The sequence below is a fragment of the Sciurus carolinensis genome, chromosome 1 (genome assembly GCF_902686445.1).
Source record: "Sciurus carolinensis chromosome 1, mSciCar1.2, whole genome shotgun sequence".
NCBI lineage: Eukaryota > Metazoa > Chordata > Mammalia > Rodentia > Sciuridae > Sciurus > Sciurus carolinensis.
Genome location: NC_062213.1, coordinates 48,538,634 through 48,562,975, shown reverse-complemented (window position 1 = coordinate 48,562,975; position 24,342 = coordinate 48,538,634).

Sequence of the window (24,342 nt, the reverse complement as noted above, 5' to 3'; positions counted from 1 at the left end):
GAGTCACTAAAACAACTTAATCTGAAACATTTTAATATGTGAAAAAATCATATTATTGACCAAGCTGCAGAGAACCATTGCTATGAGAATTATGTATCTTCACAATAATCTGCCTAAACTAATAAGAAAACAATGCTATAAAAAAAGTAATGTTAGACCAGGCATGGTGGCATGTGCCTGTAATCCCAGTGGCTTGGGAGGCTGAGGCAGGAGGATCATGAGTTCAAAGCCAATCTCAGCAACTTAGTGAAGCCCTGAGCAACTCAGTGAGATCCTCTTTCTTTAAAAAAAAAAATGGGGGGTGGGATGTGACTCAGTGCTTAGGCGCCTCTGGGTTCAATCCCTGGTACAAAATTTAAAAAGTGATATTATACCCATGATTTTGTTCAAAATTTAAGACTCATAGAACCATTTAATCATTAACATAAAAATATTGGGTGAGCACTCACCATTGTGATGGCATTGTGTTAAGCTTCTGAGTGTACGGTACTAGTGAAATCAGAAAATGTTTATCCTTCAAGAGATGTTATTTTCTACAGGGCAGATAATATTAATTAAATAATTACAATCATGAATGAAGTTGCAAACAAGCACATTCTAGAAGGCCAGAACATGGTTCTTTCAGATAGTACAAGAACTTAACATAGTAATATCTTACAAGCACATGTTCTGAGGAACTTTTGATTGAGCAGAAATGTAAAGAATGACTAGGAAAACTTGTAGTTATTTTAAAAGTCAATCTCTAGTAGAAGCCAGGGACCAATTCTCCAAGGTCCTCGCTTATTATGTAAAGGATTTAGGTCATTTTGTCCTAACAATGAAGATTAAAGAAATGGTGTGAGAATATGTACGTGTATGTGTGTGTGTGTGTGTGTGTGTGTGTGTGTGTCTTTAATTGGTTTTACATGACAGTAGAATGCTTTTTGACACATTGTACACAAAGGAGCACAACTTCTCATTCCTCTGGCTGTTCATAGTGCTGAGTCACACCAGTAGTATAATCATACATGTATATAGGGTAATAAAGTCTGTCTTTCTCTACCATCCTTCCCATTCACACACCCCACTACTTCACTCCCCTCTGCACAACCCAAAGTTCTTTCATTCTTCCCTACCTCCCATACCCCACTATGGACCAGCATCCAGTTGTCAGAGAAAACATTCAGCATTTGGTTCTTTGGGATTGGCTTATTTCACTTAGCATGATATTTTCTAGTTCCATCCATTTACCTGCAAATGCCATAATTTCATTCTTCTTTAAAGTTGAGTAATATTCTGTTGTGTATATGTACCACATTTTCTTTATCCATTCACCTGTCAAAGGGCATCTAGGTTGTTCCATATTTTAACTATTGTGAATTGAACTGCTATAAACATTGATGTGATTACATCACTGTAGTTTGCTGATTTTAAATCCTTTGGTTATAAACCAAAGAGTGGGATAACTGGGTCAAATGGTGGTTCCATTCCAAGTTTTCTAAGAAATTCTGCTTTCCATAATGGTTGTACCAATTTGCATTCCCACCAGCAATGTACAAGTGTACCTTTTTTCCCTCATTCTCGCCAACACATATTATTGCTTGTACTCTTGGTAATTGCCACTCTGACTGGAGTGAGATGAAATCTTAAACAAGTTTTGATTTGCATTTCTCTAATTGCTACAGATGTTGAACATTTTTTTCATATGTTTGCTGATCAATTGTATTTCTTCTTCTGTGAAATGTCTGCTCAGTTCCTTAACCCATTTATTGATTTGTTTTTTGTGTGTGTTTTAAGTTTCTTTTAGTTATTTATATACACTGGAGATTAATGCTGTATTTGAGGTGCAGGTGGCAAAGGTTTCTCCAACTCTGTAGATTCTCTCTTCATATTATTGATTGTTTCCTTTGCTAAGAAGTTTTTCAGTTTAAAATTCATCCCATTTATTGATTCTTAATTTTATTTCTTGTGTTTTAGGAGTCTTGTCAAAGAAGTCAGGTCCTAAGCTGACATGATAAAGATATGGGCCTACTTTTTCTTCTATTAGGTACAGGGTCTCTGTTCTAGTGCCTGAGTGTTTGATCCACTTTGAGTTGATTTTTGTGCAGGGTGAGAGATAGAGGTTTAATTTCATTTTGCATGTATGTCTTTTTGATTGTATATCTGTGTCTGTTTTGAGGAATGGGAAAGTTAAAACAAAGAATCAGTTGGGAAAATAATAGACTATCAAAGAGTTTTCTGCTCCATTTTGACCTCAAATCATTGACTATCTCAGAATACTTTGCATTGGGCTTAAATGTCATTCCTTTTAAACACCTTATCTTAGAGTGTTTAATTAATGTTTCATTGAAATGTTGACTTTAATTGTTGCCAACTTCTCCTCTAGAGATTGTTATTTTCCCTACAGTATTCCCCAAACAAGATTATACCTTCCTTCATGTACAAAACTGCAGGCAGATTTGATTTCTTCTGCAGTCCCTCTCTTGGCTTGTAGATGGATATATATTCCTTATGCATTTTTATGGTCTTTCCTCTTCTTATATGTATATCTCTTAATTTTACTTTTTTTACAAGGACATCAGTTCTTTTGGAATATGGTTCACCCTTATGACCTCACTAATTCTTTAAAGGTCCCATTTCTAAATAAAGTTAAATTTAGAGGTTTGAGTGGTTATAACTTCAGCATAAAAAGTTTGGGGGATATAATTCAGCCTGTAACATCAAGATTGGAATATGGAAGTATATTACTTTGTCCAATATTGTAGCTTCTGTCTTTAGTGAATCTCACACTCTCTGATCACATATTTTGAGAGAACTGAATCTACCGTGGCAGAGAACATGCTTAGCATGTGGAAAGTCCTTCCTTCAGTCCCCAGCACATACACACACATGCACACAAAGAGGCCATGTTGGTTGAGTAGCTCACAGAAGTCATTTATGTGGTGAGGAACCACATTGCTGCTATCACCAATGTGTCTGGTGCTGGAAATTGAAAAAAACACTTTGAATATGTTGAGTGGGTACTTTGATACAGAGATAGATCCCCAGGCCATAGCACATCATAAAGAGAAAGCAGCTCTCAACAAGACCCTTATCTGACAGTGGCAAAAAATTAATCTCGGGGTTGTTATAGAGAGGTATGTATTACCTCCTGTTATTTTATTTCTAATGCTCAATTTGTTGTGATTCTAATTTTTATCTCCACTCTTCTAATGTAATTTATTCTTTCCCATGGTTTTTGGTTTTTTTATTATTCTCTGTGTAGGATACTGTTAAGTGTTTTCTGCAAAGATAGCTTACTGGTGCATGACTTCCATTATATTGTGTTTTTCTTGGAAGGTTTTGATTTCTTCTTTGACTTTGAAGGATAGCTTTTCTTGATATAGCCATCTAGTTTGGCAGTTATTTACTTTCAGGACTTGAAATACATCATTCAATGCCCTCCTGGTCTTTAAAGCATCTGCTGAAGTTAGTTATTATACTAATGGGTTTGGCTTCATAAGTGACATGGTGCTTTTCTCTTGAAGCTTTTGAAATCTTCTTTTTGTTGTTGTTGCTGTTGTTCTGAATTTTGGGAAATTTAACATGTTATGAAGAGGTCTTTTCTGGTAATGTCTATTTGGAGTTCTAAATACCTCTAGTAACTGATGTTCATCTCATTCCCATAATTAGGAAAATTTTCTGCTCTATTTTCTGACCCTAAAGTATCAGACTTCTACAGCTGATGAATTTAGGAAAGGCGCAGGACACAAAACCAAACTAAAATAGCTTTTCTATACACCAACCCATTAAGAAACCCACTAAGAAAGAAATCAGGAAAACACTTCCATTCATAATAGCTTCAAAACACAAAATAAAATAAGCCTGACCAAGGAGATGAGAGACCTCTACAATAAAAATTACAGAACACTGAAAAAAATTGAAGACACTAGAAGATGGAAACACCACACCTGCTCATGGGTTTGCAGAGGTAATATGTTAAATTGAGCATATTACCAAAAGTGATCTACAGAATTAATGTGATCCCCATAAAATTACCAATGATATCCTTCATAGAACTAGGAAAAAATCCAAAGATTTATGCAGAAGCACAGAAGACCCTGAAGAGTCAAAAATAATAATAATAATAATCCTGTGCAAAAGAAGAGAGACATCACAATACCTGATTTACAATCATGCAATACAGCTACAGTAACAAAACAGCATCTTACCAGGGAAACAAACAAAAATAACAGACATTAAGCACAAAGGAATAGAGAAGTCAGAGACTATCACATACAATTAGTCATCAGATTTGATAAAGGTGTCAAAAATTTATATTAGAGAAAGGAGAGGCTATTTAACAAATGGTGCTGGGAAATTTTAATGTCTTTATGTAGAAAAATCAAATGAGATTCCTATTTCACACCCTACAAAAGTCAATTCAAAATTAATCAAAGACCTAGGACTTAGAACACAAACTTTGCAACTATAGATGAAAACAGAGGAGAAACACTGTAATATGTATGCACAGACAGTTATTTCCTGAATAGTGCTCCTGAAGTTCCCGGAAAGAATTGTGATAATCAGTAAATGGGATATGTTAAATTTTTTTTTGCTCAGAAAAGGAAAGTTAACAGGGTGAAGAAACAGCATACAGAGAGGAAGGAAATCTTTGCAAGCTATTTCTCTGACAGAGGATCAATATCCTGAACATATAAAGGACTCAAAAAACTCAACAAGGACAACAACAAAACCCAGTCCATTCAATAAAAATGAGAATACACCAAACAGACACTTCTTAAAAGAAGAACAAATGACCTACAATTATATAATTAGATGTTCATCATCTTTAGCCATCAGGGAAATGTAAATCAAACTGCATTGAGATTCCATCTCACCCCAGACAGAATAACCATCATCAGAAATACAAGTAAGGAGAAATCTGGTGAGGATGTAGGTAAAAAGGAAATCTTATACACTGTTGATGGGAATGTAAATTAGTACAGTCACTATGAAAAATAGTAAGGAAGTTCCTCAAAAAACTAAAAATAGAACTACCCTATATAACTGGTATACCATATATACCTCTTCTTGATATTTATCTCAATGAATAAAAGCACACTTTAGAGATATGTGCACATCCATGTTTATCAAGATGTAATTCACAATAGACAAGTTATGGAATTGGTCTATATGTCTATCAACAGATGAATGTATAAAAAATGTGGTGTGTACACACAATGGTGTATTATTCAACCATAAAGAAGAATGAAATTATGTTACTTGCAGGAAAAATAGATGGAAGTGGAGTCTATAATATTAAGTTAAATTAGTCAAACTCAGAAGGACTATAATTAGTTTAGGCATAAAAACCAACAAACATTAGTACTGTTTGTTTTCTCTCATATGGAAGCTAGAGGGAAAGAAGAAAGAGGATTTCATTAATGTGGAAGGGGTCATTAGTGTAGAAGAAGGGATGGGTGGGGGAGGGGTTAGAAGGGATGTTGAAAAGTGAAATAAATCATACTATGCTACATGCATGGTAGAATATGTCACAAGGAAACACACTAATCTGTACAATTAATATGTGCCAGTTAAAAACGTGTTACTAAATGTAAAAGTGGAATTTCCATTCTCTTCACACAAGTGAAGCCCTAATCAACTACTGGTCTAAACTTTTGAGAGACATCCAGAAACACCCAGCTAAACCACTCCTAATTTCAAATCACAGAAACTCTGTGATAATATGGGTTGTTTTTGTTGTTGCTTCATGATACAAAGTTTTAAGGTAACATTGCAGGATGACAGAAAGCACATGTATGCAGATTTTGATACCTGGAAGTAGGGTGCTGTTACAATAGATACCTAAAATATGAGAGTGACTTTAGAATCAGGCAGTGGGCAAAGAGTGGTAGTGAAAGCACAAAATGCCTTGCAGGAGCTTCAAGATCTTAACACAGTTTTGGGTGAGCACTCTAAGATCTTTGTTGAGGTTCTGTCTGGAAAGTGAGGTAAAAGTTATGGAAAACTGAAAGTTAAGCATAATAGATAATTTATATACTGATAAGTTTTGTTCTTCAGATCTCTGTTGATTGATTTTTCTAAATACAAATTAGATTTTAATACTACTTAAGGATACTTACATGGAAGAGAAAGTTCAAGTTCTGTAACTTGGTGTATATTATTTATTGGACTTCCCCAATGTGACCTTGATCTATCTTTCCAGCCGCATCTTTAAATCTCCATCATAAATCCTATCTGAGAGCTTACAGGAATTCTTATCATTCCCAGAAGCTCATACCTCTGTGTTAATACAAAATGTTCCCCTAACCTGAAGTTTTTCCTTTGATTCTATATATCTGGAAAAAAAATTAATGAAGCCTTCATATGCCAAATACACAATCAGGGCTCTGTGAGGTCTCCCCAAATATCTTTGCCTTTACATCTGGGATACTGCTCCTGTACCTTCTCTACCCTTGATGACAGAGACAAGAGGATGCCCCACCTTTGATATCTGGGTCAGAGACTATCAGACAACAAAGAACCTCCTCTTCAATTTAAACACAAAAGAATGCACAGTTCCAGGCTTGGAGAAGACAAATTTGAATTCATGTTGGTCGTCAATAGTACTTGATATGAAGACAAACTTCATCCATTTGGATTTTCTTAAAACTACAAATAATTCATAAGGAAGAAATGGAATTATTCTTTGTCTTTCATCTAAGTCCACTGTAAATGCTAAAATCTTGAGCAAAACTGTTTTATAAGTTTAATACAAAGAAAGCATCTTAGCTGTCTTCTTTCTATTCCTTTTCAAATCCTGAAAATGCAAAGATAAATATCCTTTATCTGCTGTGCTCAGAAGTCAATAAATTTCAAGTGTAAGAGAAACAAAAAGAAACATCATATAAACATGGAATTCAGAAAACATGAGTGCCATTTTCTCCTATGAAAAAGTGTGCTTTTTAAACCTGTTAAAATTTTGATACAGTAAATACAAAATACTTTTTTTGGAGTGAAATGCAATTTACCTTAATTGAATATGGTTCCAGCTTCAGTATAGAAGAGATCAATGTAAATTCCACTACCACTGTGCCAAACAATAATCGAAAAATTAAACTAATTACTTTGACACATGTATATTGAAGTTTTGTGAAATTACGTCTGTAAAAAATCATTGGTCATGATACTTTAAAATACACTGACATTAATTTCTCTTTCCTTCTACCTTTCCAAAACTGTATTTTAAAATTTTATCTTAAAAACAAACACAATATTGAAATTCTATTTAAAAATTAAACATATTACAAAAGTTTTATTGGAAATCTGAAATGGATTTTTTATAAACATATCTGTATTTATTTATAGTTGAGAAGGCTGTTTTAAAGAGAAGTAAAGGAAGAAGTTATAAATGATCTGTCCAAGGTCTCCTATTGTTCAGGATCACCAATTCAAGTCCTGGAGTTACTAAAAGTCAGAAACTTTTGTCTTTTTTCTTGGAAAAGGCTTGTTGGAGCATAATTATTTGTTAAGTATAAATTTGTTTCCCAGGAATGGCATCAAAATATAAACCAAGACTAGAATTGGTCGCTTTATCAGTTGTGAGTCATCTGGATACAACCCCTTGGAACTACTCTGTAGAAATAGGGAGAAAGGATCGGGGAGCAACTTAACCTTAGTTTGAAGAGCTATAGAGAGCAGAGGAAGAAAAAAAGCATAAGTTATTCAAATTTTGTGAATAATTCAAAGAGAGCAGTTGTGGCAGAGAGAGGGATACCATAGTCTGTTCTGAGATCAATGGGAAACACCACTCGTTCCAGAGAACTGTCATGATGAGGGTTGTTTTCATCAGAGCTGTGTTCCCATTGACTCTATAAAGAAGTGTTACAGAGCTTTACTTTTGCACCTGACATTTTTTGTAGGTGCTTAGCTTATAGTGGTGTACCAAACAAATTCCCTATCTTCGTGAAAAATATTCCCTGTTGGGAGAAACTAGTCATGTGTGTTTGTGTTTGTACAAGGATAATGTAACAAAGGAAATAAAGCATGCAAATGGGAAAGAAAATGGCAGAAAATACCACATCAGACAGGTCGTCAAGAAAAGTATACATGAATATACCAAAGTAAATCCCCAAATCAAGTATATTCACAAAATACTAATTTTTAAAAATAAATAAATCACAGAAAGATCAGTAGAGTAGAGGAGGGGCAGAGGAAGAGGGAGGAGATGGGAAGTGCTGGGAATTGAATTAGAGCAAATTATATTCCGTATTTTTGTGATCATGTCAAAATGTATCCTAATGTTATATATAACTAAAAAGAATCAATAAAAAGCACTTTTAATTATGTTAAACCCAGCAGAGATTTGAATAAAATGAGGACTCACGAGCATCTGCACATGATAGGTTTGAGATAAATACTGAACAGGAAAGAATGATGAATGAATGAATATGACTACTATTATAAGCAAGGCAGCAAAGAGCAGAAGTTATGGTTTGATGTCAACTTGGAAAGAATATAAATTAGAGGTTTGTATTTATTATAGTCATATGTTGTTCAAAAGTTTATAATGCTGCCAGTATAGCTTACTGGTAAAGAGAATGCTTGCCTAGTATGTGCAAGGCCTTGGGTTCTATTCCTAGCTCTAGGAAAAAAGTACAGTTTATGAAAGTTCTATATGAGGAATTCTACACTTCGTGGTTGTAGTGAGACAAAATAATATAGGATTGTAGAGAGGAGTTCCTAGACTCCATTGGAATAAGTATTAGGAAAAAGTGGAAAAGTTTATACTTATGGAAGTTCTACTATGTACTGTGTACCAGATACTTTATACATTTTTTAATTTATTATTTATTACAATGTTCAAAGAAAAGCAGTAGTTTCTCCATTTTGTAGAAAGCAGAGAGTGGAGTGGTTGACTGACTTGCAAATAGTCATTTCATAATTCAAAGAACCAATATTCAAACTCAGTTATCTCCACTGGAATGAGGCATTACTAAAAATAACAATCTATAAACTTCTTCTGAGCATGGTACTTTACTTTGAAAAAAACAAAAAAAAGTTTACATTGAAAACATTTTAATAGTAAATAAAGTAAAACTAGTGATATTTATGCAACAACATACATGAAATCTCAACAATACATTGAATGGAAGAAACCAAAAATCATCCATTAAAGACAAATTCAGTGCACATTGCTAGGAGAGGGTGGAGTTTGGGATTTATTGCAAAGGGGTATTAATATTATATTCTTATAATAAAAATGAGTAATATTTTGAAAATGATAGTTATATAGGTGAATACATTGGTCAAAACTCATGAACGTACATAATTAAGAGCATGCATTTTATTTGTAAATTAAAGTTCAACTGATTTCATTTTAAAGTTTAAAAAGTATCATTAAGTATATTTTAGTTTTTGAGAAATTACCAATAATTTTGAGTAAATTAAGCAAAAAACAGATTTTTGCATTTCCTTTTCTTCTAAAAGAAAAGCATTGAAAAAATGTGAGCAATATTAGCCTTTCCCTCTCCTGTATGATTTAATGTACATGCATTTAGAAAATATTTGTGAAGTCACTGAGTTTCAAACAAATCATATAGCATCAATCAAAGGCTTTCTTGGAACTGATTGTTAGTATAAAATTAATCTATAGACAGCATTGGCTACACTCAGGGTTTAGTAATGCATGTCTGGTTTTGCACACTTATAGAAAGTGAATTGCAAGATAAAGACAATACCTTCAACTTGGATTTACTTTCCAGGTAGATAAATAATATTGGCTTGAAGGAGGCTTTACTTGAACATAGTTCATATTTATATTATGAAGTAATGTAATAAACAGGTTTTATTAAGTCAGAGGCTATTCTTTGCCTATGTAAGTCAAACAAACTGGATCAATTTTTTTTTTGTCATTTTTGCCATGAACATGACCTATAAAAATGCTGGGTGGATAGTTTTTGATTTTCTTCATTTTACATACATTAGAGAAAAGATAGCCTCTTCAACAAAAGGTACTGGGAAAACTGGAAATCCATATACAGCAAAATGAAAATAAATCCCTATCTTTCACCCTGAACAAAACTCAACTCAAAGTGGATCAAGGACCTAGCAATTAGATCAGAGACCCTGCACCTAAGAGAAGAAAAAGCAGGTCCAAAACTCCATGATGTTGGGCTTAGGATGTGACTTCCTTAACAAGACTTCTAAAGCACAAGAAATAAAATGAAGAATCAATAAATGGGATGGATTCAAACAAAAAGCTTCTTCTCAGCAAAGGAAATAAAAATGTGAAGAGAGAGCCTAGAGTGGGAGAAAATCTTTACCACAAGCACTTCAGATAGAGCACTAATCTCCAGGATATATAAAGAACTCAAAAAACTCTAACACCAAAAAATCAAATAATCCAATCAATAATTGAGTTAAGGAACTAAGCAGACACTTCACAGAAGAAGAAATACAATTGATCGGCAAACATACAAAAAATTGTTCAACATCTCTAATAATTAGCAGAATGCAAATCAAAACTACTCTTAAGATTTCATCTCACTCCAGTCAGAATGGCAATTATCAAGAGTACAAGCAATAATAAGTGTTGGTGTGGATGCGGGGGAAAAGGTACACTCATTCATTGCTGGTAAGATTGCAAATTGGTGCAGCCACTCTGGAAAGTAGTATGGATATTCCTTAGAAAACTTGGAATGGAACCACTATTTGATCCAGCTATCCTACTCCTCAGTCTATACCCACCAAAGGACTTAAAATCAGCCTATTACAGCAATGCAGTCACATTAATGGTTATAGAAGTTCAATTCACAATAGCTAAACTATGGAACCAACCTAGATGCCCTTCAATAGATGAATGGATAAAGAAAATGTTATATATGTATATATGCGCAATGAACTATTACTCAACCTTAAAGAAGAATGAAATTATGGCACATACAGGTAAATGGATGGAATTGAAAAATATCATGTAAGCGAAGTAAGCCAATCCCCAAAAAAACCAAAGGCCAAATATTTTCTCTGATAAGTGGATGCTGATTCATAATGGGGGGAGCAAGGGAAGTATGGAGGAACTTTGGATTGGGCAGAGGGGAGTGAAGGGAGGGGAGGGGATATTGGGGTGGGAAAGATGGTGGAATATGATGGACATTATTACCCTATGTATGTGTGTGATTGCACAAATGGTGTGACTCTGCATTGAGTACAACCAAAGAAATTAAAGGTTGTGCTCAAATTTTTTTTGTTTTAATGAGGGAAGTTTCCTTAATTACTTGAAAGGTATAGTTACACACTGTGGATTTATTTTTTAGACATATGGTTAATAATGCATTATAACAAATTGGGATTTTTAACAATTTTAATTATCACCAAAATGCTCATACCTTCAGACTACCCCAGATGTGGTAGCAGGATCACTAGTATTTCCTAAAGAATAGCAGGGAACAAACTAAATAGCTTACTAGATACTGTGTTCACTCATAATTATGCAGCAAATTGGGGCCTAAACATGATGTTAGACATAAATTACGAAAGCAATTGTGAAGTGTTCACTTTAATTTTCTGTGTAGATCTACAGATAGTAACTTTGGTTGAATTTTGCATCTCCAAAGCATGACATGTGAGAAAACAAATAGAGGGCCTTCAATGACATTAACTGAGCTCTACATTGTGCAGATTAAGAACTTTAAGAAAATGTATTAATTCTGACTAGGTCCTCAAAAATATCTTCCTCTGGGTAGCTACAACTGTAGCTAAATTAGTTTGGCAAAGTCCTTTATAAATGATTGTGATAAAAGCCACAAAAAGGATTTGTGAGAGGCTATGCTTTCTTTTGCATATCATCATTTTTTATATTATTCAGACTTCCATTAGAAATCTTGCTTTTCTTATGTAATTACCAGTATAATGTGTATCACTCCCATTTGTATTGAAAGGGTTATTGCTTTTAATATGCAAGCGTGTGTTTTCTATATTTGACTTTCCATCAACTGCCAGTTTTATGGTTGAGAAGTTTAAGCTTCATACCTTCTACTCTCTGATTCATGAACCCGTGGCCCAGTGCAAAGTAAGACAGCTGGCAAGACAACTGCAGTTTATGATCTCTGGGCAAGTTTCCCTAGGTTCTTCTTAGTAGAGAGGTAATGGAATGTTTTTAGACATATACTGAGAAAAATTGATTAAGTGAACTAACATAGTTTTGAAATACATTTCTTCTATTAACCATTTCTAGAAATCATGATGTAATTTATCATGTTTGTCTTGGTAATTTTTAAATAGTATCATTTCTATCATAAGATATTCACAGCAATGTTACATTTTACATTTTCAGCAATGACACAGGTCTGCTTTATATAAACTTTATTTTTCAAACAAACGTTTTTCACAGAGAAAAATAGACAAAAATATTGCTACATCATGAAAAAATGTTAAAATAAATTTACAAAAATATAGTTTATGACTGAAAATAAAATAAATATATTAAAAATGAATTTGGTTAATGTTTTGAGTAACTAAATAGTTAAATAACCAGTTAATTGGTTTGTTAGTTACCAATACCCTCAAGAATTATGACAAAGAGAGCTTAATTCCTGGATCTGCAAAATTTATGGGATGTATTTAATATCTATAAATCTCAGTTTATTCATTCTGGATATGAAAAGTACATAGAATGAATAATATTTTTAAAAAGAAGAAAACTTTTAGAGGTCTTATATCACCTAATATCAATTAGTCAATAGAATTACAATAATCAAGACAATTATGGTACTAATGTAAGGACAGAAAATATTGATCAAAAGGAATGAAACATTTGATACAAATATAGATAATTGATTTTCAACATAAAAATAGAAAAATAATTTAATAGATGTCATAACTTGGATCTTAAATGTCTTCCAAAAGCCCATGTACTGAATGCTTGTTTCCCAGCTTGGTTGTACTAGGAGAGGGTGGAAACTAACAAGACCAACTTTAGAAAAGGAAAATTTTACCTGGCACACACAGTTTCTAAGGTCTCAGTTCATAGATGGGTGACTCTGTTTGCTCTAGAGTCAAGATAAGGCAGAATATTGTGGTAGAAGAATGTGGAGGAAGAAAGCAGCTCAGGATATGGCAATCAGGAAGCTGAAAGAGCTCTGCTCACCAGGGGCAAAATATAAACCCCAAAGGCAGTCCCCCTGTGAGCTCCCTCCTCCAGCTACAGGCTACCTGCCTATAATTACCATCCAGTTAATCCACCCACTGGATTAATTCACTGATTAGGTTAATGTTATCATAATCCAATCATTTCAACTTGGAAAATTCTGGCATTAGCTAAGACATGAGATGTTGGGGGAAACCTCATACTTAACTATAACAGGCCTCGGGGGCTCCTCAGGTCATTACATAGGGATAACTCTTCAGTCAGGCTCTTGAAGGAGGCCATGGGACCCCTCTCCTTCTCTTTTTCATTTTCTGGCCATGAAGTCAGTGCCTTTACTCTACCAATTGTTCCCACTATGATGTGCTGTCACGGGCCCAAAGCAACAGGGTCAAATGACCATGGACTGAACACTCTAAACCTGTGATACAAAATTAAACTTCTCCCCTCATAAGTTGTTCTGTGAGGTATATGTTACAGTCATAAAAACAAACTCGCACCATTAAGGAAAATACAATATTTTCAGAAACAAGTATGGAACAGGTAAGATAGGCAAAATAATTCTCAATCCTAATGCTATAACCTGTGCAAAAAATAAATAGAAATAAATCATAGAACAAAATATAAGGGAAAAAATATAAATATGTTGAAAAATAAAGGATAGATTCTTGGTGATTTTGGATTAGTCAAAAATTTCCTAATTAGGGCACACACACACACACACACACACACAAACAAAGTAGAAAATAACTTTAAAAAAACCAATCAAAATAAAATTTTAAGAAATGTGCTATCAAAAGATTGTATTAAGAAAATAAAAAAAGACACAGAGTAAGAGAAAAAAATGCCAAATATCTGATGAATGGCTTACATCCAAAATACATAGAATCACTTGTAGCACAATAGTCAAATAAACCTAAATAGCACTACACATTATAAAAATCAAGAAAGAAATTTTGATTAGATATTTCCCAAGAGAGATACGTAAATGACTATTAAGCGCCTGTCAACATCATTAGTTATTGAGGAAAAATTCAATTGAAATATATTATACAAACAAGAGAATCACTAAAATGATAAAACACTTGACAAGACCAAGTACTAGTGAGTACCTGAAAGAAATGAAATATTGTATAGTGCAGATGGAAATGAAAAATCTGTTTAAGCACTTATATCATTCATCTTTTCATACAGATTTCACTATACACCTGCCTTATAATTTAGTCATTCCTCTGTTAGGTTTTGAGTCAACAAATAAAAACCTGTCCACTGAAGACTCATATAATAAACTTTCTTGCACTTATTGATTAACAATTAAACCTGGGAGCAATCCAAATGGTCAATGACCAGAGAATAAACTTGGGTACACACTCACACAATGATAACAATGATAACAATGGTAACACAATGGTTACTACCCACTGATAAAATGGAACACATTAATAATACTTGGTCATGACATGAATGAATCTACCAGATAGCAAGAGTAGCATGCTGAGTAAAATCAAATGGAAGGTAGAGCACACTCTTTAATTTAGAGTCCTCTCAAAATAAATGCAATGGAAGTAGTACACCAAGGTGCAGATAAATAACTGGGTGTAGTCTATAGAAAAGTTTCAAAGAATTCTATACATGGGCAGCACTAAAATATTCATCATCCTTCAGTGGGAAGGACCATTTCCATCCTACTTTCTTGCTGTATAATAGATGTATTTTATTTCTACACAGTTCAACTCATACAGACCTGGACTTCAATCTAGCTACAACACTGACTGTCTCCAAGATCTTCATTGGTTATTTACATGCTTGAGCCTCAAATCATACATTGCCCCAAATGAGGTCAAGGATGCTACACCATACACTTGTTGGTACTGTAGTAAGTGATCAATGAGACTGTCCTCATATTTCAAAAATATATTTCATGAAATGCTTACTCTCCAATGTAATAATCAAAATACCATACTATTGCAATAGTTTTTAATGAGACACAACAAAACAGAAAAACGTAATTTTTTTAAGAGCTGGTATTTTCATCCAACTTAAGTACCTAAAGAGTACATAGAATAAATTATATGTTCAATAAATATTTCTTAAATAAAAGGCTAGCACAAAGCTAGCATATTGTATTAGGACTTGCTAGGCTATGTTAGAAATTAATTAGAGACTCCATAAAATGAAAGAAATATATAAGAAAAATCATAGCACCCTAACTTTGTCCATAAAGAGAACACTGAAAATATATTCAGGAAATAATTAATCAAGTGTATAACTTCATAAGCAATGTTTAAATTCTTCAGAGTTTGTAAACTAAGAAGATTGAACATGGTAATTTCAAGGGTCCTTTATATCTTCCTAATATAGTTGATGTTTAATTTAACAAATTAAATTTAATAAATAAATTTTGTATTGATAACAGTGGTTAAAATTAACATTTAGAATTAGTCCCCTGAATATTATATACAATGTAGTGTTGGTTAATATTTTAATAGGACATACATTTGCTTTTGACAGTCTGCTAAAACTCCATACAAATGATGTTGGGCTGTGCTAAAGGAGCCATCTGTCCAGAAAGCTATAAAACCAAGATCCTGACTACTTATGGTCATAAATTATTCAGGATTACTTATTTTTAAGAGAAAATGTATTTTTCAAAATATTTGAAAGAGAAAGAGAGAAATACAGGAATATGATCATAAAGTTAACTTTCTTCTGAGCATCTTAGGGATATAGAAAGGTTTATTTTATTTCTTTAAAGGACCCTTTTTTCTCAGTTACAAAATCTATGCCTATGTAGGAATTATCAGTTGAAATTTCGACCTGTAACTAATTTTAAAACATTCATTAACTTCAGTCACCAAATTTCTGTCTTCAAACTGGTAATAAATGTATCTATTTTCACTACACTACAAGACTAAGGAAACAAATGAGATAGTGAATAGGAAAGTGTTTTATAAATTTTAAATTGTAATATATAATTATTGTTGTCATCATGACCATTTTACTTCTGGATTTTAATAGAAATGGCAAACTGTTTTTTGCTTTTAAGCTCTTTGAGTAATAAATATTCGATTTCTTCACTGGAAAACCATATATATTTTTCACAGATTTTACATTCTATTTATTATGATGAAATTGGATTTTTATTAGAATTAGTAGAAGCCTATTTTTTCCCTCCACATTACAAGTGCCTTGGGATCAAGGGTCATGTTTTATTTATCTCTGTGTCTTACAGAGTATGATGGACAATTTTACAAAATAACAAGTTTTTCTTTAAATATGTTCAATGATTTTTAGTTAAACTTAATATCTAAGCAAACCAAAACATAACAAAGAAAAGACATTTCAATTAGGTTTCTTAAAAACATTTGAAAGAGCCAGATAAAGAGTATTGGGTATAAACACATTACCACATCTTTTTATGGAGTTTTATTTCTGTCCTGAAGACAAGATAAAGACATGACTAAAGGCAGGCAGGAGTTCACCACTTCTTCTATATAGTGAATGATAGAATCAACACAATTCTTTTTATGAATTACCCAAACACAAAGAATCACTATGAAAATAAGTATTTTTAGAAATATAGCTTATTCAGATTTAAATTATATGATTATTAAGAAAAAAATACCAATAAAAAGTATAAAAGGAAGGTTTGAAGATATTTTATTTTTAACTACAGACCATAAAAACCTTTAAAATCAACACTGGATATTGAGTCCATTAACAATTCTTCCTTGATGAAACTATCAAATTTAAAAGTGACAGTCATAAATACTTGAAATTATCATTTCTAAATCCATGTGTATGATATTCCTTTAAATGATTCTCAGTCTTGAAGACAATTTCCTTGACTGCATAAACAAAAATGAGTGCAAACATATTAATTTTATTCTTTAAATTTATGTGTGTCACTATTTGTATGCAACACAGTTTATAATTGAAACATGTAAGTGGGAATATTTAATAAAATCCAACTACATTGCTGTGACTGACCAGATTTTATGATATTCAACCTCCAATCAATTGATAACTAATTGTATTACTTGAATTTTGGTTTTGATTTTATTAGTGATCTGTGATACACTGAAGGAATGCAAACTTTTTAGGTCTTTACTAAGTATTTATCTGGAATATGTAAATAATGCTAAAGGGTGAGTTCCATGCAAAGAATCATGAAACACACTTGGCTGCATATGTGGGTCTGCTTGAGGTTCCTGAGAACCCTTGCAGTGAAGAGGGAATGGACATCTCTGTCATTGAGAGGTTTATCTATTGTATTTAGCTTGAGTAAATTACTGAATGTCAAGCTGGACAGATATTCATTCATATGACTTCAGTATATAGTGTCTTACATTTTATATACCCTATATGCATTTAGTTATAACTTTTGCCAGCTTCCTGAAAGATTTTCAGTTCAAATTCCTGAAATGATGGATTAACCTAGTCACTGGTCAATCCTGTCCCTTCATTCTGTCTTTCCTACTGCCCACTGTATTCTACCATGGCACAGTCTGACTGATCTCCCTAATTGCAGTAAATATTTAAGTGGACATAATTTCATGAGCTTTCAAGCAGCATAAAGTGTCATTTTTTATGGAGGGCTAAAAAAGCAATTTAAACTTTACAAAAGAAGTGCATAGTAAATTTGCCCTTAAATCTGTATGCTGTAGAAGGCAAAGAACTTCTACTCTGAGAACTATTCAATCAGGTTTTCAAAGGCTAAGACATTTTGTCCAGATGCATGTAGAAATTTGACTACTAAATTTGATTTTATAAGAGCCCACTTGACTTGTCGTCTTAGGAATTCTGGAAAGTTATTATTGTTCCACTGTTTCGTCCTAGACTATAGATTAATGTTGCTGCTGTGTACTGGATTGTTAAGTCTTTATGACTTTTGTAAAGATAGTGATCATTCTAATAGGAAAATTAAAATGAATATATTCTGGGAAATAGATAAGTGGAAACCTGGTTCCTCATTCACTGAGATGTAAATATGGACTTTGAGATTTAAGAGCTTGCTAGAGCAAAGCTGGCAATGGAAAACAGACCCTTCACTCCTAACACATTTAAACCACTTCCATGTATTAATCTGTCACTAAAATGAGTCTAATCTTCAATTTACTAAATTTATAAAGTAGGATATTTGTTTGTACTGAAGAGTCTACAGTCTCAAAACTTATTTTGGTATCTCAAAACAATGGTTGTGTACAAGTCATTTTCTAGTTTAAGACGTGTTGTCAAGCTTGTCACTCAAAATAAAATCATGGATGAAAAAGTAAAAATGTATTGGAATCTTTTAGTTAAAAAACTATGAAAGTTACTCTATTATTTCTACGTGGACAGTTCATTTATATATTAGTTGCAGAGTTTTATTATATTCTTTGTGGAAACAGTTCAAATAGCTTTGTTCTGAGAAACCCATGAGACCCAAGTGACAATTAGTTTATTTAAAAATGAAGGACAAACTGTAATTGGTGACTATGTATAAAGTTCCTGCATAATTACAAGTGAAGTATCCTTTATTAGAAGCATAACTCAAATGACCTAAGCCCTTTCTCTGAGCTATCAAGAGGAAGGCCATGGCCTTTGATACCAAGGATGCATGTGGATAAGATCAAATTAAACACCTTGATCCTTGTTCTTGATAAAAATCAGTGACTTCCAAAAATAAAAGAAGCAATATCTGCGGGATAAATATTCCTTCTAACTATATGAGATAGAACAGATCCATCAACATTAGTTTAATGGGTATCTGACACCACTCTTTAATAATGCCAACTATCATGGATCTCCAAGAAACACACTGTGAGGCAGTCCTGAAGAACATCAATTTTTAAACATATCTCAATTAGAGCCTCGTCTCCTCCTATTTACACGGACACATCTGATTGAGCAGGTCGAAAGAAGCCTATAGATCCTCTTCAATGGTTAAGCTGAAAGCCCAAGCTCATTATATGAAATCTGTCATTGATAGCTCTCCTTGGATATTCCTATCCTTTATTTTGTAAGAAAAGCTTTATCGTGAAAAGGCAAAACCAGTCCAGTGAAGGAGGAAGAAATATGTGAAAAGAAAATCTTATCACATTTCTAACTCTGAGGTTATATTATGTCCATTGTTCTAACATTTCTACTGCTCAAATCTGGGATAGGAAGAGGAAGACACCAACCCTTTTCATCTCAAGATTTTCTATGTATTTTTCTTTCTCTTGCTCACCTCGATTTTCCATTGTTTTACCTCTATTACATTTGTCCAGTAGAATTATTCTTACTAGGATAGTTTTCTCTAAGGTAACTTGAATTATTTGTTTTATGAGAAAGCTGAAATAACAACATAAGATGAGGAGGACAGGGTCTATAGCTCAGTGACAGAGGAATTACCTAGCGTGATGAGACCCTGGGTTCAATCTCCAGTGCTGAAAGAGAGAGAGAGAGGGAGAGAGAGAAAGAGAGAACAAGAACAAAAATAGAAATAAGGTGAGGCACTTCATGACTACCATAATAGCCTATAGAAACATTCAAAATGATGAAAAGGCAAAAAAAGGTCTTCTTATTCAAAAAGTTGCAAAGGAATTCAAAACAGGGCACACAGTCAAAATATCTGCAATATTTACTGAGGACATAAAGGTGTAAACTTCTCCTAAATATGAATTGGCAGTTCACTGAAAGAGGATTATATCAGAACTTAGGAATCCCAAATGCCCTTTTCCAGGTTGGAGCAGTGCCACCCATGAGCTAGGGACAAGCACATCTATGCTGCAGGTGTCACCAGTCTTAGTTTTATATACCACGACTGAAGGGCAAAGTAATGTACTGGATATCAGAACTGAATGTGCTGCATTCTGAGAGTATCTCAGCATCACCTTCCACAGAAGACTAGACCACTATTGCCTGAACTTATAGCTACAGAAAAAGGGCAAGGAAGTCTTAGTTTCTGAAACAGTAACATTGGTAGGCTTTTATACCAACTCTAAGGTAATTTTCAAATTTTTCTCTCCATTCTAGTACATTATATTTTCATTATGAATATAGTTTCTTCAATATTAAAAACTTACATAAAAATATTATATGTACTTCATTTATTTATTTATTTAAATTTTTATATGTATTTTTAGTTGTTGATGACTTCTTTTTATTTTTGTATATGCGGTGCTGAGAATTGAATCCAGTGCCTCACACATGCTTGGCAAGCACTCTACCACTGAGTCAAACCCCAGCTGCTGCACTTCCTTTTAATTAGCATATCAAAAGGCCTTAGATGTCACCTAGAATATCATAATATATATGCCTTATATATATGTACATAAATAAATAATGAATAAGCATTACATATTGTATAGTGTAATGGATATATCTATGTAATAAATATAGTTATATATTAAATTATATTTTATAATATATACCATTATACATACATGATAATATATGCTTTTGTAATATACATGAAACAATTTTTATCATTGTAATTTTTCATAAAATATTGTTTATTTATGTACATATTTAATTAGGTTGAAAGGTATTCCTTGCTACAACCTTAATGAACTGATTTTGCTGAATTACTAGACATTAAGCCAGTTCTAATGACAGATGAATCTAGTAGCCTTTCCTTACTACCCTCTCTCATAAAATGCATTCCAGAGCCTCAGATAACTTTCTACATGCTTAAATAAATACTAGTATTCTCATGAAACCATTGTGATCCTTATTCATGTTTTTTTAAAATTGTTAAATTTTTTTTAAATTCTCACTAATATTTAGTTTTTGTTATAGAGGAGTTCTATTGTTATTAAAATATATGCATATATTTTATAGAATTATATGAATGTTAAAATATGTATACATTAGACTATGTATAGTTGCATAACTATCACGATATCTGGAAAAAAATAGTACTATCATCCCCAAAACTGCCCCTGAAGTGTCCCTTCATAGTAAGGCTTTGTCCCAACCCACTAATCTCTTTTTCATCACTATTGTTTCATCTTTTTGAAACTGCCATGTAATTGGAATCAATGTAAAGTATGATTTTACCTGCAGCCTTCTCATACACACATGATCTTTATTGCATAGAGGTACATTTCTTCCATACATAGTTTGTTGAGAATTTTTATAATAAAAATATGTTAAACTTTTTCTCCATCTATTGAGATGATATTGTTTTTGGCCTTCATTCTCTTAGTGGGAGTTATTGCATTATTTATTTGTATATTTTGAACCATCTTTGCATTCAGGATCCTACTTGGCCATAGTTAATGGACTTTGAATGTATTGTTAAATTTGTTTTTCTTGTATTTTGAGAATTTTTATATGCAAACTCATAAGGAATGCTGGCATGCAATTTTCTTGTAGTTTTCTTCTCTGATTTTGTATTCAGGGTAATATAATTCCATAAAATAAGTTTGGAAGTATTCCATTCTCCTCATTTTTTTTGAAAATAGTTTGAGAAAACTTGGTTCATGTTCTTTAAATATTTGATAGAATTCACCAGTGAATCCATCATATTGTGTTTTCTTTGGACAGACAATAGTTATTGATTCAATCTCCTTACTCATTATTAATATGATTAGATTTTCTCCTTCTTCATGATTCAGTGTTGGTAGGTTGTATTGTCTAGGAATTTATACATTTCTTTTAAAGTATCAAATTCATTGGCATATAATTGTCCATGGTACCCCCTTATGATCATTTGTATTTTTGTGATACCAGTTGTAATGTCTTCTCTTTCAGACTTTGAGTCTTCTCTTCTTTTTTCTTAACCTAGCTAAAGATCTGTTGATTTTATCTTTTAAAAACAACTAATAGTTTCATTTATCTTTTTTCATCACTTTTCTAACTTCTATGGAATATTTTTTCTGATCTTATCTTTATTATCCCTTCTATTTACTTCCTTATGCCTTCTATTAACTTTGAATTCTGCTGTTCTTTTTCTAGTTCATTGAATTGTAACATTAGGTTGTTTACATGGGGTCTTTCATATCTTTTGATGTAGGCATTTATTTCTATAAGCTTCTCTCTTAGAAATATTTTGCTATATTCAATAAGTTTTGGTATGGTGTATCTTCATTTCCATTTGTCTCAAAGCATTTTCTTAAATTTACCTTTCAATTTCTTCTTTGACATATTTGTTCTTCGGGAACATGTTGTTTCATTTCCTTTTATTTGTGAAATTTTGTTGGAGTTTGCCTTTTCATTCCTCTTGTAAGAGAGCTGGGCTTTAACCCTACCTGCTGAATTCTTGTTATTGCTTCAATCATATCTTGTGCCAAAAGGGAGGTGGACAAAAATGTGAAAAGGTAACAAAGATTCATTCCAATTTCTTAGGAACAGAATTTCTCTGATCCAAATCATTCTCCCTCCTTTAGAATTTTAAGTGGCTACAGGCCACTATAGCCAATGTTATGTTGAAAATTATTTTCCCTTCTCCTCAAGGCAGTAAAAGAGAACTTCTGAACCTCTCCTTCCACATTGACATCACCAACAGCTTCCAAGCTGCGCTGAGACCAGGATGGCAAATACCACACAGTGTTATGCTTCAGATATGAGGTGTCCCCCAAAAGCTCATGTGTGAGATGATGCAAGAAAATGTAGAGGTGAAATGATCGGGTTATGACAGCTTCAGCCTAATCCATGCACTAATCTCTGAAAGGGATTAACTGGGTGGTAACTGTAGGCCGAGAGCGGGTGGCTAGAGGAGGTTAGTAGATGGGAGCATGTTCCATGATGAGGAGAGCTCTCTCTCTCTGCTTCTTGGTTCCATGAGCTGAGCTGCTTTCCTTCACCACACCCTTCTGCCACCATGTTCTGCCTTACATCGGACCCAGAGCATCTGGACTCCACCATCTATGAACTGAGACCTCTGAAACCATGAGTCCCCAAATAAACTTTTACTCCTCTAAAATTACTCTTCTCAGGTCTTCTAAGTCACAAGAGTGAAAATGCTGACTAAAACACCCAGGTTCATATGAATGGAAAGCTGTTGTCATTTGTGTGGTTCTTCATATTCTGACCTTCCTCTCCAATCCATTTGCTACTTACTGTCCAGTTTTTGGAGTCTTCTAATAACTGCTTCGTACACCCATCCAGATTCTAAAATAATATGTGGCAGAAGAATCAAGATAAGATGTGCTTATTTGATCTTGCCTGTAATCAAAATTTTCATGGTTTTACTTTAAAAGCGGATAAGTTTAAGGTTTTGTCTTCCTTGTACATACGAGATGTTTAGTGCACTTAACAGAATTTATTCAAATTTCAAAGATTAAAACATTGAATTGGGCTGGGGATGTAGCTCAGTTTGTAGAGTGCTTGCCTTGCAAGCACAAGGCTCTGGGTTCAATCCCCAGCATCACAAAAATACAAAACAAAACAAAACATTAAATTACTCAAGTTATGAAATCTATTCAACAGCAGACTTCCAAATTTAAAGAATATGATAAAATAATTTCAGAGTATTCCATCTCATAAACTTCATTTCAAAGTGCTGCAGCCATGTCACGTAAGGTTTCACTGCAACATGCATAACTAAATGAGGCTAAGTCATCAACAGACTTGGCAAATGACATAGCAGTCCCCATTGCCACACTCGTTTGGATTTCAGAACTTGTACTTATCACTTTGACTGAAAAGGGAATGAGGAGTTGGGGAATCTATTTTCTGCTTAATTTTTCTGTACTGTGTTGTTCCTTCTTTTCTCCCAGGAAATCTCCAAGATTTTACAATTCTTTTGGATGGTTGAAGGCTGCCAAGCTCAGTGTTTCAATGTGCATTTCACATGACAAGTGGAGGATGCTCCCTGGAGGTCTCTGACAGAAATCAGCATGCTCAAAATGCTGCCAGTGCCACAACAGGAAAGGCAGACATGTCTGTGGAACACCAAGAGCTGCCAGGAACAGATCAGCTTGAGAGAAAAATGCTAACCACAACCCAACTTAGCTTCTATTTAAAGGGACTATTTGAGTAAGATATATTAAAAGGTTTATAAAATATGCAGAAAGTTTTCAGAGTCCAAGTTTTCGAGGTATTCTATTTATTTTTCTGTGGTTCTTGTCATAGTCTTATGTTGTTCTCTAAGGTATCTTGATGTTTAAAGAAACATCATAACAGTGTATTATTCTCTAAAATTACAATCTCTGTGAAGATGGCAAATAGCAAGTTACATGAAATTCCAAAGAAATTACTGTGAATGTGTCTACATGAAAAACACATTGCTGCTATATACGTGTTAGGGTTTTTAAGAAAAAACAAGC